The sequence below is a fragment of the Acinonyx jubatus genome, chromosome C1 (assembly GCF_027475565.1).
Source record: "Acinonyx jubatus isolate Ajub_Pintada_27869175 chromosome C1, VMU_Ajub_asm_v1.0, whole genome shotgun sequence".
Lineage (NCBI taxonomy): Eukaryota > Metazoa > Chordata > Mammalia > Carnivora > Felidae > Acinonyx > Acinonyx jubatus.
The window spans coordinates 72,592,867-72,603,933 of record NC_069381.1 but is presented as its reverse complement, the minus strand read 5'-3'; the positions used below and the strand labels follow the sequence as shown (position 1 = coordinate 72,603,933).

At 40.0% G+C, this 11,067-nt stretch overlaps 1 long non-coding RNA gene across 2 annotated transcripts; it reads left to right on the top strand.

Moving 5' to 3' along the window:
* The first annotated feature begins 269 nt into the window (after window positions 1-269).
* LOC106973327 (uncharacterized) lies at window positions 270-10,849 on the top strand. Of its 2 annotated transcripts, XR_001429979.3 has the most exons (4): window positions 270-429; window positions 2,460-2,552; window positions 2,711-2,829; window positions 4,726-10,849. It is a non-coding gene; the product is annotated as an uncharacterized LOC106973327 (long non-coding RNA). The 2 variants fall into 2 exon arrangements; XR_008295030.1 differs by lacking the exon at window positions 2,711-2,829.
* The last annotated feature ends 218 nt before the right edge of the window (window positions 10,850-11,067 follow it).

Here is an 11,067-nt window from a genome sequence, read left to right as displayed (position 1 = left end):
CTCCTGGATGTTCAAGAGGGCACTCTAATTAAAGACCCCACGGTTCACGCCAGCATCTCAGGGGCTGCAAAACAGCTCAGTGTAGCATCAGAACTTCCCACCATTTACTGAAAACCCATTAAACTTCCTTCCGGTATAGAATTTTGGGGACAAGGATAACGTAGGAGCCTTTTGCTCAAAGTAGCCTCTGCCTTTAACTGCTATTTTGCTCAATTTGTCTTAACTTCTAACTTTGTCCCAGAAAAATCCCAAAGGAAATGAAATTAAGCTGTTTCCCAGATTCGCTTTTCAAAATTAGTCCTGGGCTGGCCTTCAATACTGCAAACACATTCTGTGTGGCCACAAGGGAGGACTGCATAGAATTCTTGGACCAACTACGAAGCTTTGGGGGCCTGACAAGCTGAGAAAGTGCGAGAAAAAATGACACAGGTGGGTGTTTTGCGCTAATTACTGCCTGTCTTGCTGGTCTGTCCAGGGACCGCCACCTCTTTCCCTTGCCCTTTGGTTTGTCCTCGCCCTTTCCTGCTCTTGGAAATAATGTCTATTTGCTGCCCCTGCTTGGATTTGGGGCTGGGTAAAGTTATCCACAATTACTAAATCAGGCCAAAGTTTTGCACAAGTGCCCAGGGACCATCGTCAAAGTCCCTGCAGTTTCCCAGTCCACATGGTCCCTCTCCATGGAGGTGGGAGGTGGCAAAGTTTTTACTTGACACTGTGGCCGCCTGCTGGGGTGAGTCATCCCTTTGGAGAGCCCATCTGTAAATGCTAGACTTCGGCAAGGACTTGGTTTTATCGTTTTCTTGGGAACAGAGGCGTTCAATTTTAAATCTGCATATTCATCATTCTGGAGAAATAAACACAGTATGAAACTAACTAAAAGATTTAATAGTCAACATTTAATAATTCCCCAGTCATATGCGGGACAAGATTTTGTTCTGAGGAGCTTTAACACGCCTAGGTACATAATTGTGCAGGCAACATTCAAGAAGGCTATCTTTCTTTCCCACAATAGATTTTCTTTCATTCTATGTAGGTTTTCAACAGATTACCCCCAAGAGGAAAATCCTGCCTACTCTATCTTTTCCTTATAGTGCTGCAGTCATGGTGTTTTAAGCATTGCTGGGAATTTCATTTGTATCTGAGTCTGTCTTATCTTTTCATCCTTAAAGTCATCTTTTCAATGACGTTCTCTCTTTAAAAAATTTTAATGTAAGCTAGAAGAACTACACCAGACGTGAGTCTTCATCTCGAGGCAGCCCTCTGTTTTTTTTCTTAGCCACACAAAGATTGCTTGGGCCCTGGGAAAATGTAGTCTACTGGTTTCAATAGAGACATTGAGAGAGGAAATTTTAGGAGTCAAACATCCTGAAACTTCCTGCCAATAAAAACGTGGATTTCACCAAGGCTTTAAAAAAAAAATGTTGAAAATTGGCAGACTTGGGGGCACTGTCCATGACCAAATTACATAGGTGCTAGTCACGAATGCCACTGCTTTTCCATTATACAAGAAATTAGCACACTCTAAAGCAATCCCTCCTGCATAGACATTATTCAGTAGTAACAAGTCCCAATGTGAAGATCCAGGTTTCCTTCTGTCTAATCATATGGCCATTTTCCCAACTGTTTCACACATGCTAATGGAGTGTGGCAAGTAAAACACATTTGGCTCCATATATGCGGTCCAACACGAAATGGCTTCGCAACGACGAGGCCCTAATCATTTTTCTCCTAATCTACCACTGCTTTAGGGGGCTAGTGTCTTCCCTGTCATGAGCGATTTCAGTGCGCTGATCAGGCTGGACTTGACAGATTCTTTATCAATGTCAAGTGTCTTTTGTGGTTAAGTCCAGTAACTCTAAAACAAAACGCCTCATAGATATTAGATATATGGTGGCATTACAGAATTCTCTTGCAGGCAATATTTTTTGGTCAACCTATGAAAAGAAAAATGGAGTGAGAGCTAAAATCAAAGGAAGAGGCAGCAAAAGTCTTGGCAGTTATTTCTGTGAAAGTCAGACAATGTGACTGACATGGGGCCAATCACTCTCCCCTCCTCCACTCAAGTTAGAATAGAACAAAGAGAAATTGCCAACAAAGAAAGCAATGATCTAGGGGGAGGGAACTGAATCTCAATAGGTTTTTAATTTCGGGAAAAAGAGAAATATTGCAGAAAAACATGGGACCCCTGCACAGGCACACACATACATCCATAAGTACATGCCTACCTTTATCAGTTAAAATCATCTATTTTCCCCATGAATTTTTCTTCTGACTTGTGAAGTTAATCTGTGAGGCATCACTGACATCACCAAGTTGCCCAATATCTCACATTAGTGCAAACTGGCTTAGAAAAAAAATACAATCCAAGCATCTCTGAGTACAATAGAGACTCTGATCCTGGTGACGCTTGCTTTTGGTAAAAAGAGTTTACAGTGCTGTCTATATTGTGTCTTCTCCAGCAGTCTAGCTGTGACAACTTCATTATGAAGAATGTTCGCTTTCTCAGTTCATAACAGCGGCCATTCTACAAGCAAATTTTAAAAGACCCTCTCGTAAGTGTACAAAGTGAGGCCTGCCAATCCCCTCTCCCCCCACATAAAGAAAATGTCCCAACCACTTGCTAAATCTGTGGTGAATTGTGTTAATCCGATGTTTCAGAATACCACCGTCCGGAATAACATGGGCTACAAAAAGCCTCACTGTCTTTTAGAAACCTGCAAGCCAAGAATAACGACATTCTCATCAAAGATGCAAATGGACGGTAGAAAGGGCTGCTCCGAGTGTTGTGGGTGCTAACCTGGAATTGTTATCTGTTACGAGAGCAAATCCGTAAGTTAGTGCAAATGAACACGACAGACTGCACACCCCAACTCCTCAGCCATCGGCTGCTCTTCTGAATTACACAGTTAGAGGCTAAAGCCATTTCAATACTTTATCTGATTCTTTTTCTTTTTGCACTAATTTAGAAAGTTGGTTCTTTAATGTAATTGAACTCACTGAAGCTAAAAATGTCCAGACCTTTTTAATAAGGTACCCTTCAATATTAAACTTTGGGGTCTGTTCTCTGCCCAAGGAGCACTTAACTCCCATTAGCACTAATGGCAGTTGTACAAACATTGAGTAGAAAATATATATCTCTTTGTCTCTTTGTACTGGGCTCCAAGTCGGGGAGGGGGGTAGAAGGGAAGAAGAGGAAAAACAACTTCGAGACTGAATAAAAGAGGTAACGTTGTTGGTTCATTTACAGAGATGAAATTAGTGCTGGGCACCCCCAAATTCCAGGGAACACAGACTATTAATAAGTGAGATGAGAAAATTTCTAAATCATTTTGAATAATACCCAAACCATCTTTCCCCGAGAAATCTGTTTTCCCTCCATCCCCAGCACATACATTAGACCCATTTTGCACTTGTTATGTACATAATGATTCTAGACAACATAAGACAATTTCATGATTTTTTTCTTATCATTTTTACTTATCTACCAGCGAGCCAATTTATGCAGCTTAAACCATTGCTAAAGAAGATGCATCAAAAATTGTCTGTAATCATTACGAATAATAGCGCAAAATGTTCACAAGAAGCTGTTTTCTTATCATATTTTCATTAAAACATCTTTTCACCTGCTTTGCTTTTCCCACGTCTGAAACCTGCATTGTAATCAGTCTTATTAACTGAGAACATAAATATGATTTATTATGGTCTGATAATGGAAGCTACGTGGACCCAGAGAAGGGCTATATTGTCCTTTGATAAAATGGCTCTTTTCTCTCAAATGGAGAGCTCTATCATGAGAACATGCAGAATGTAGTGAGTGATTATTTCCTCAGGGTGAGTGATGGCAAAACCCGACAGAAAATCTTCTTGTTGACCATGACAGCCTCAGAGGGTCCCCAAACCTCCCCGAGTTTGACAACCTGCAGACACTTTTGATGAACTGTATTCTTCTGTCAGAGACAGCCTGTCTGGGAGGAGAAAAGAGACCTTTATTGTCTGATCGGCTATTATTGTCCTGATCTTTTATAAGCAATCTCTAATGCACATGAATATAATATCCTTTCACACAAGTGCCAAGCATAATAGAAATGTAGTTATAGGACCCTCCCCCTGGTTATGTAAATGTCCTTACACCATAATTAAGAGAGATGGTTGGTGACTGATAGGGGAAAGAAAGAGTGATCAAACTGTTTTCGCATTTCTCCCTATTTTAAAGACCTCAACCCAGGGTAAACAGCATTACTGGTAGATGCAGGGAACCAGGTTATTTCGAAGTCTTAGCCTAAAAGGAAAAATAGTTTTGAATTTGGTATTGGTGTTATATTTTTATTAAACATGCAAATGGCAGCTGGTTTTCAGCCAAAGTGATTACTATGCTGATATGACTTAGAAGAAAATGAGTATGCCCCTCAAAATACCTGGCTGAGGGTTACAGCAGGGAACAAAGACCTATTAATAAGGAATGTACTTGCACAAATGGGTCCACCAGTCCAAATAAAGTTCTCTAATAAATTTCCCTCTTATCCATTTCCAGGAGCCCAAATATGGCAAAAAAAATTTTTTTTTCAATTAACAAATATATTTGCAGGCACAACTCTTGCAATTATTGGGCAATTAAATCTACTTCTTAATGTGGCCCTTGGGAGCCATCTCTATTTCTGAACTGTGAAGGATAGTTCTAGATGGTGTTTGTGTGGATTTGGTGACAAAGGTTTTCTGATCTTCCAGATCAAATCCGACCAGACTTGCCACAAGCAGGCCAGCCCATGGAAGCCAGTGGCTTGATGCTCAACTTCAGCTGCTGGCAGAAAGGAGAAAAAGACATCACCCATCCGAAAAATTTTAATCCCCCAGCAAAATACAATACTCAATTTTTCATTAACCTTCTGACACCTGGACTCACAGAGGATCCCCACACTAATCACTAATGGGTTTTGCATTACCAATTAGTGTAGCAAATTCTCCAGCATTGGTGCCAAAGGGTTAATCATTAGTTTCACACCACTGGGTGGTCAGAGTTAGAAGAGCAGCTCCTGAACCCAAAAGAGTGGAGAGTGAGGGGCTGGGGGGTGGAGAGAGCTCTCATTATCAAGAAGAAACATGCAGCTCATAGGCATTGACCTCCATATCTCTCTCCTGGCATCTTGCCTCAAGGTGAATTTAAGTATTATACAAGTATGCACGTGTGCACACACATGCATACATGTTTATACACAGTTCTGGGCCCAGAACAAATCACCAACCTAGCCAGTTTCTATTGAGTCTGTCCCATCAAAGGTAGATCAGGCCAGAGGAATTCTCTCTCTCTCTCTCTCTCTCTCTCAGCACCTCTGTCTATTTGCTTCTCTAAGCAATGACTTTCCCATGGGAATGAAAAAATTTGCCATTTCAGAGGGAGCTGGGTTTTGAGAAGTGTTTGATCTCTCTTAAGAGATACTTCTCTGAAGTTCTGCCAACCCTCGATTATATGTACAAATGAGGCTTACAGAAAGTATGGAAAGATTCGATTCACAGATAATCTTCAAACTCCGGTTTGGTCTATATTTTAGTTTCTTTCTGAACAAATTGTACCAGAGCAATTAACAAACAAAACTGATTGGATGTTTCCTTTATCCTTTTATGGTCAATTTTGTGGATGTCAGCAGCATGAGGAAATTGTCAAAACACTGGCAAAGAGGAGAGAGGAAAGGGAAGAAACAAAATACCCAGATAGTCTGCAAGCTAGATAATCTGCTCCTGAATAATTGAGAAGAATCTAATTTCAAAGATAATAAAAGAAGGCTCAGAGAGCAATTCCATCTTGAAAATGCACAACCCCTTCCCCCTAACCCCAAAATAGCCGGTAGGAAAACAAATAAGTAAACAAGAAAACCGCAAGAAAAATTTGAACCTACTGTCCCCATCCACATTTTCCCTGATCTAATCTACATGTGTTCTAAGTTAAATTATATTCTAAAGAGGTGCAGGGCGTGGAGGAAGAGAAGGAAACACAGAAGACACTTCTCACTTGTGTCCCGTCTAGCTGTCTTGCTTTGTCGTCAGGTACTGAAAGCTAACACGGTTGCTTTCAAAACTATATGGTCTAAAACTTCGGAAAGTGACCCACTTCCACACTTCTCTCTCCTCTCTCTCTCTCTCCCCCCCCCCCTTTTTTTTAGAAAACCCAACATTCAAAAAAAAGAACAGCAATGACTCAGCACTTTATTATTTATTTTTTAGTCCCAAAGTTTTGACTCCTTACACACACACAACACACACACAATGCTTATGCGCATTTGAAACTGAAATGGGAAACTTTGCCACACTCGATTCTCCACGGTGCTTCCACTCAAAGCCAGAATTTAAAACTTTTCAGTTAAGGGAAGAAAGACTCTTAATGAGCCTAATCATGCACATTATTTTGGCTGGAATCATTGACTGACTGCACTTACTTAGTTCTGCTTTAGAAATGAAAATCTAATAAAGTAACTGGCAGTTTAAATGTCACAGAAATTTTCTCCAACATCCCAACTGGAATTGTGAAAACAGGCTCAAATTCCTCTAATCTCTCTCTCTTTCACCTTCAAATGCCACTCTTTTAAACCAAACCATTTCCTAAGAAATAGCAGAACTCGGCTGGGTTCAGAGGTCGGGGCAAGGGTGGGGAGGAGGAAGACTCTTTCTTCAAGTTGGAAGGGATTTGCTTTTTTCCACACACTAAGGCAAGACGGACCGGAATCTTGAGGCTGGGAGTGTTCTGCCTCTTGCAAGGGAATTCAAAGGAGTCATTGTATTTGATACTTCGCTTCCCAATTGGCCTCTGACAGCAACATCAGAAGCAACAGATACTTCAGTTCTACATCTGGAAAGAGGCATTTCTTTTTACAAAGAAAAAGAAAAAAAAACCACTCCTAAAGACATTGAAGCCTAATTACTCTATATCCCATAATCTTAAAGATTGAGATCTCTCTGATACTATGTGATAACCCCTTGAGGAATGGGAGCAGCTCCATTAGGACTTGAACAGATAGCATCTCTATACTTACCCCTCTATAAAACTAATATTCAAAATAAATATACTGGCTGGATGCTTTCGTTTCCCCTGCCACCGAATTGTAATGATCTTTTTGCAGGGTACAATACCATTTATTAAGGTATCAAGTAGACAATAAACTCTTCACTAAAATGTAACAGCGATTTTTGTACAGGACTAAATGTTCAAGGAATCAGTTTAGGCTAATCACTGGCCCACTTGCTTTTCAAGAAGATGTATGCACCAAATCTTCATATTTATGATGGAGCCTTTAGAGTTCTGAATGGTGCTGAATGGTGCTTTAGAGTTCTGAACGGTCTATGGTGTAGACCATAGCATCATAAATTCATGCTAAGGAACAGAAAGTACTCTGAGCATCATGGTTACTACAGTCATGGTGGTTGGGACCACTACATAATATGCCCTGGAAGAAATATCCCCCATTTCTAGGGCTGCTGTGACCCAGAGATGAGCTAAAGAAAGGAAAAAAAAAAGAAAAAGGATGGTAGTAGCAATCTGGGAAGCACTGAGGGAGGTACAGGAGAGAGGGTGAAGCAGGAGAGAGGGCAGTAGTTGGTTTATGAAACCATTAGCAAGCATCATAAGAGAACAACAGACAGCCACTGAGAAAGCATCCATTTCCCAAATTTTAGTTATACGTGAAGACCCCTAGGTAATTTTGGTTGTTCTGTCAGCCAAGTCAAACCAGGCCTCTCAGAAGCCAATGGAAACGTCTCAGGTTTTCTCATTCTGCCATTCTGATGGAAATTAAACTTGTAAATCAATAACAAGACAGAACCAACTCTGTGTAAAAGCACTACTCCTTTATCCTCTCTTCTCCAGTATTCTTGCCCAAATGATTTAAGATTCCCAAAGGCAAGTGAAAAGATTTAAGTCTGAGACTTGTTTGTAAAATTTCAGCTTAAGTCTCCTATTGAAAGAACATTGTAAAGTAGGCATGTAGGAAAAAAAATGTATGGCACTCATACACTCATGGGCTACTCCTCAAAAACTTTTGAAGTGACTGACATGGGCATCCCAGGGGAATCTCGTATTATACACATGACAAACATCAACAGACTTCTCCAATTTGCCCTTGTTCATCCTTTGCTGGCTCTCCTCCACCTCTGCCCTTATCCTGGGCGTCTTTTTTCCTTTTTTTTTTAATGTATGTCATCTGCTATTCTTTCCTCTAGATTTACCATCTGTTATTCAGCTTTATTTTTTCCTATTGTATATTTCTGTCACAACTTCTTTATTTTTATTATCCCACGATAAGCACTGCATTCCTCTAGACCACATGATCAACACTAAAGAAGTCCTCCAACTAACGATATTGATTCCCATTATGGAGACAGCCACTTTCCCCGGCTCTCAGTTGTCTTTCTCACTCTACCAGTTAAGACTTTCCACATCTTGAGCAAGATTAAGAAATGTGTGCTCATTGTTGGCCCCTTGCTGCTGCAGAAATGATGATGTTTGCTGAGAAATCTTGAAAAAAACACCAAGCAAAATGAGAGTATGACATTCCCAGCTAAGATCAGAACCCATACTTGGGAAGAGTGTCATCCAACCCCTGATTCTTGAACCTCAATCCTGAGACCCCAGGAGCACCCAGTGCATCCATGTTTCTCAAAAGACTTCAGTTCAGTTCTTGATTCTTAACTCCATACCTCTGCTTACTGAAAAATTAGACTGAAGCCTAATTTGGGGCAATCTCATTTCCTAGTGACTTTGCAGTCACTTACTCTTTTGAACACTTTTTTTGGGCTTTGCCAAAATCCTGCATTTTCATTCACTCCATTGTAAAGGCTTCTTTTCAGCTATAAAGTCTTATGTCAACAAAAAAATGGAAAAACATTCCATGCTCATGGATTGGAAGAACAAACATTGTTAAAATGTCTATACTACCCAAAGCAATCTACACATTTAATGCAACTCTTATCAAAATGCCACAAGCATTTTTCACAGAGCTAGAGAAAACAATCCTAAGATTTGTATGGAACCACAAAAGACCCCAAATAGCCAAAGCAACTCTGAAAAAGAAAAGCAAAGCTGGAGGCATCATGATTCCAGACTTCAAGCTATATTACAAACCTGTGGTCATCAAGACAGTATGGTACTGCAACAAAAACAGACACTCAGATCAATGGAACAGAATAGAAAACCCAGAAACGGAACCACAACTATATGGTCAACTAATCTTTGAAAGAGCAGGAAAGAATATCCAATGTAAAAAAAAGACAGTCTGTTTTCAACAAATGATGTTGGGAAAACTGGATGGCAACATGCAGAAGAATGAAACTGGACCACTTTCTTACACCATACACAAAAATAAGTTCAAAATGGATGAAAGACCGAAATGTAAGACAGGAAACCATCAAAATCCTAGAGGAGAACACAGCAACCTTTTTGACCTCGGCTGTAGCAGCTTCTTACTAGACGTGTCACTGCAGGCAAGGGAAATAAAAGCAAAAATGAACTATTAGGACTTCATCAAGATAAAAAGCTTCTGCACAGTGAAGGAAACAATAAACAAAATTAAAAGGCAACCTACAGAATGGGAGAATATATTTGCAAGTGATATATCTGATAAAGGGTTAGTATCCAAAATCTATAAAGAACTTATCAAACTCAAAACCCCCAAACCAAATAATCCAGTGAAGAAATGGGCAGAAGACATGAACAGATATTTTTCTATAGAAGACATCCAGATTCCTAACAGACACGTGAAAAGATGCTCAACATCACTCATCATCAGGGAAATACAAATCAAGACCATGATGAGATACCACCTCACACCTATCAGAATGGCGAAAATTAACAACACACAAGAAACAACAGGTGTTGGCCAAGATGTGGAGAAAGAAAAAGAGTTCTGCACTGTTGGTGGGAATGCAAACTGGTGCAGCCACTGTGGAAAACAATATGGAGGTTCCTCAAAAAGTTAAAAATAGAACAACCCCACGATCCATCAATTGCACTACTAGGTATCTACCCAAAGGATACAAAAATACAGATTCGAAGGGATACTTGCACTGTGATGTTTATCATTATCAACAATAGCCAAACTATGGAGAGAGCCCAAATGTCCATTGACTGATGAATGGATAAAGGAGATGCGGTATAAATACACACACACACACACACACACACACACACACACACACACACACACAAAATGGAATATTACTCAGCCATCAAAAAATGAAATCTTGCCATTTGCAATGATGTGGATGGAGCTAGAGTGTGTTATGCCAAGTGGAATAAGTCAGAGAAAGACAAACACCATATGATTTCACTCATATGTGGAATTTAAGATGAACACATGGGAGGGGAAAAAAAAGAAGAGAGAGGGAAACAAACCATAAGAGGCTCTTAATGATAGAGAACAAACTGAGAGGTGATAGAGGGAGATGGGTCAAGGGTTGGGCTAGAAAGGTGATGGGTATTAGGAGGACACTTGTTATGATGAGCACTGTATATAAGTGATGAACCACAGCATTCTACTCCTAAAACCGATATTGCACTGTATGCTAACTCACTAGAATTTAAATAAAATTTCAAAGGAAACAAAATACAAAAACTTCTAGGAGGGTGATGTCATTAGAGTGATAAAGAAAAGAACAAAGGCAGAGATTGTATCTGCTTGGTTTACTGATGTACATCCAGTACCTAGAGCAGGAACTAGATCATAGTAAGCTAAATCAGTACCTATTTAATGAACATGCACGAGTTGTTCATGAGCATGAGGGATAAGACCAGTCTTAAAGGAGGAAAGGATTCATGTTTGTTGAAATGGTAAATAAACTTCCATCCTCCCCCCACCTGAGGATTTAATTTTTCTTTAAGATATAACTGACAAACCATAAAATTCACCCTTTTAAAGACTATAAATCAGTGGTTTTTAGTAAATTCACAGAGTTGTGCTACCATCCCCACTAATTCCAGAATATTTTCATCATTTCAGAAGGAAATCCCACACTCCTCAGCAGTCATTTCCCATTCCTCCTTACCCTCAGCCCCTAGCCACCATACCCTACTCTTGGTCCTCATGG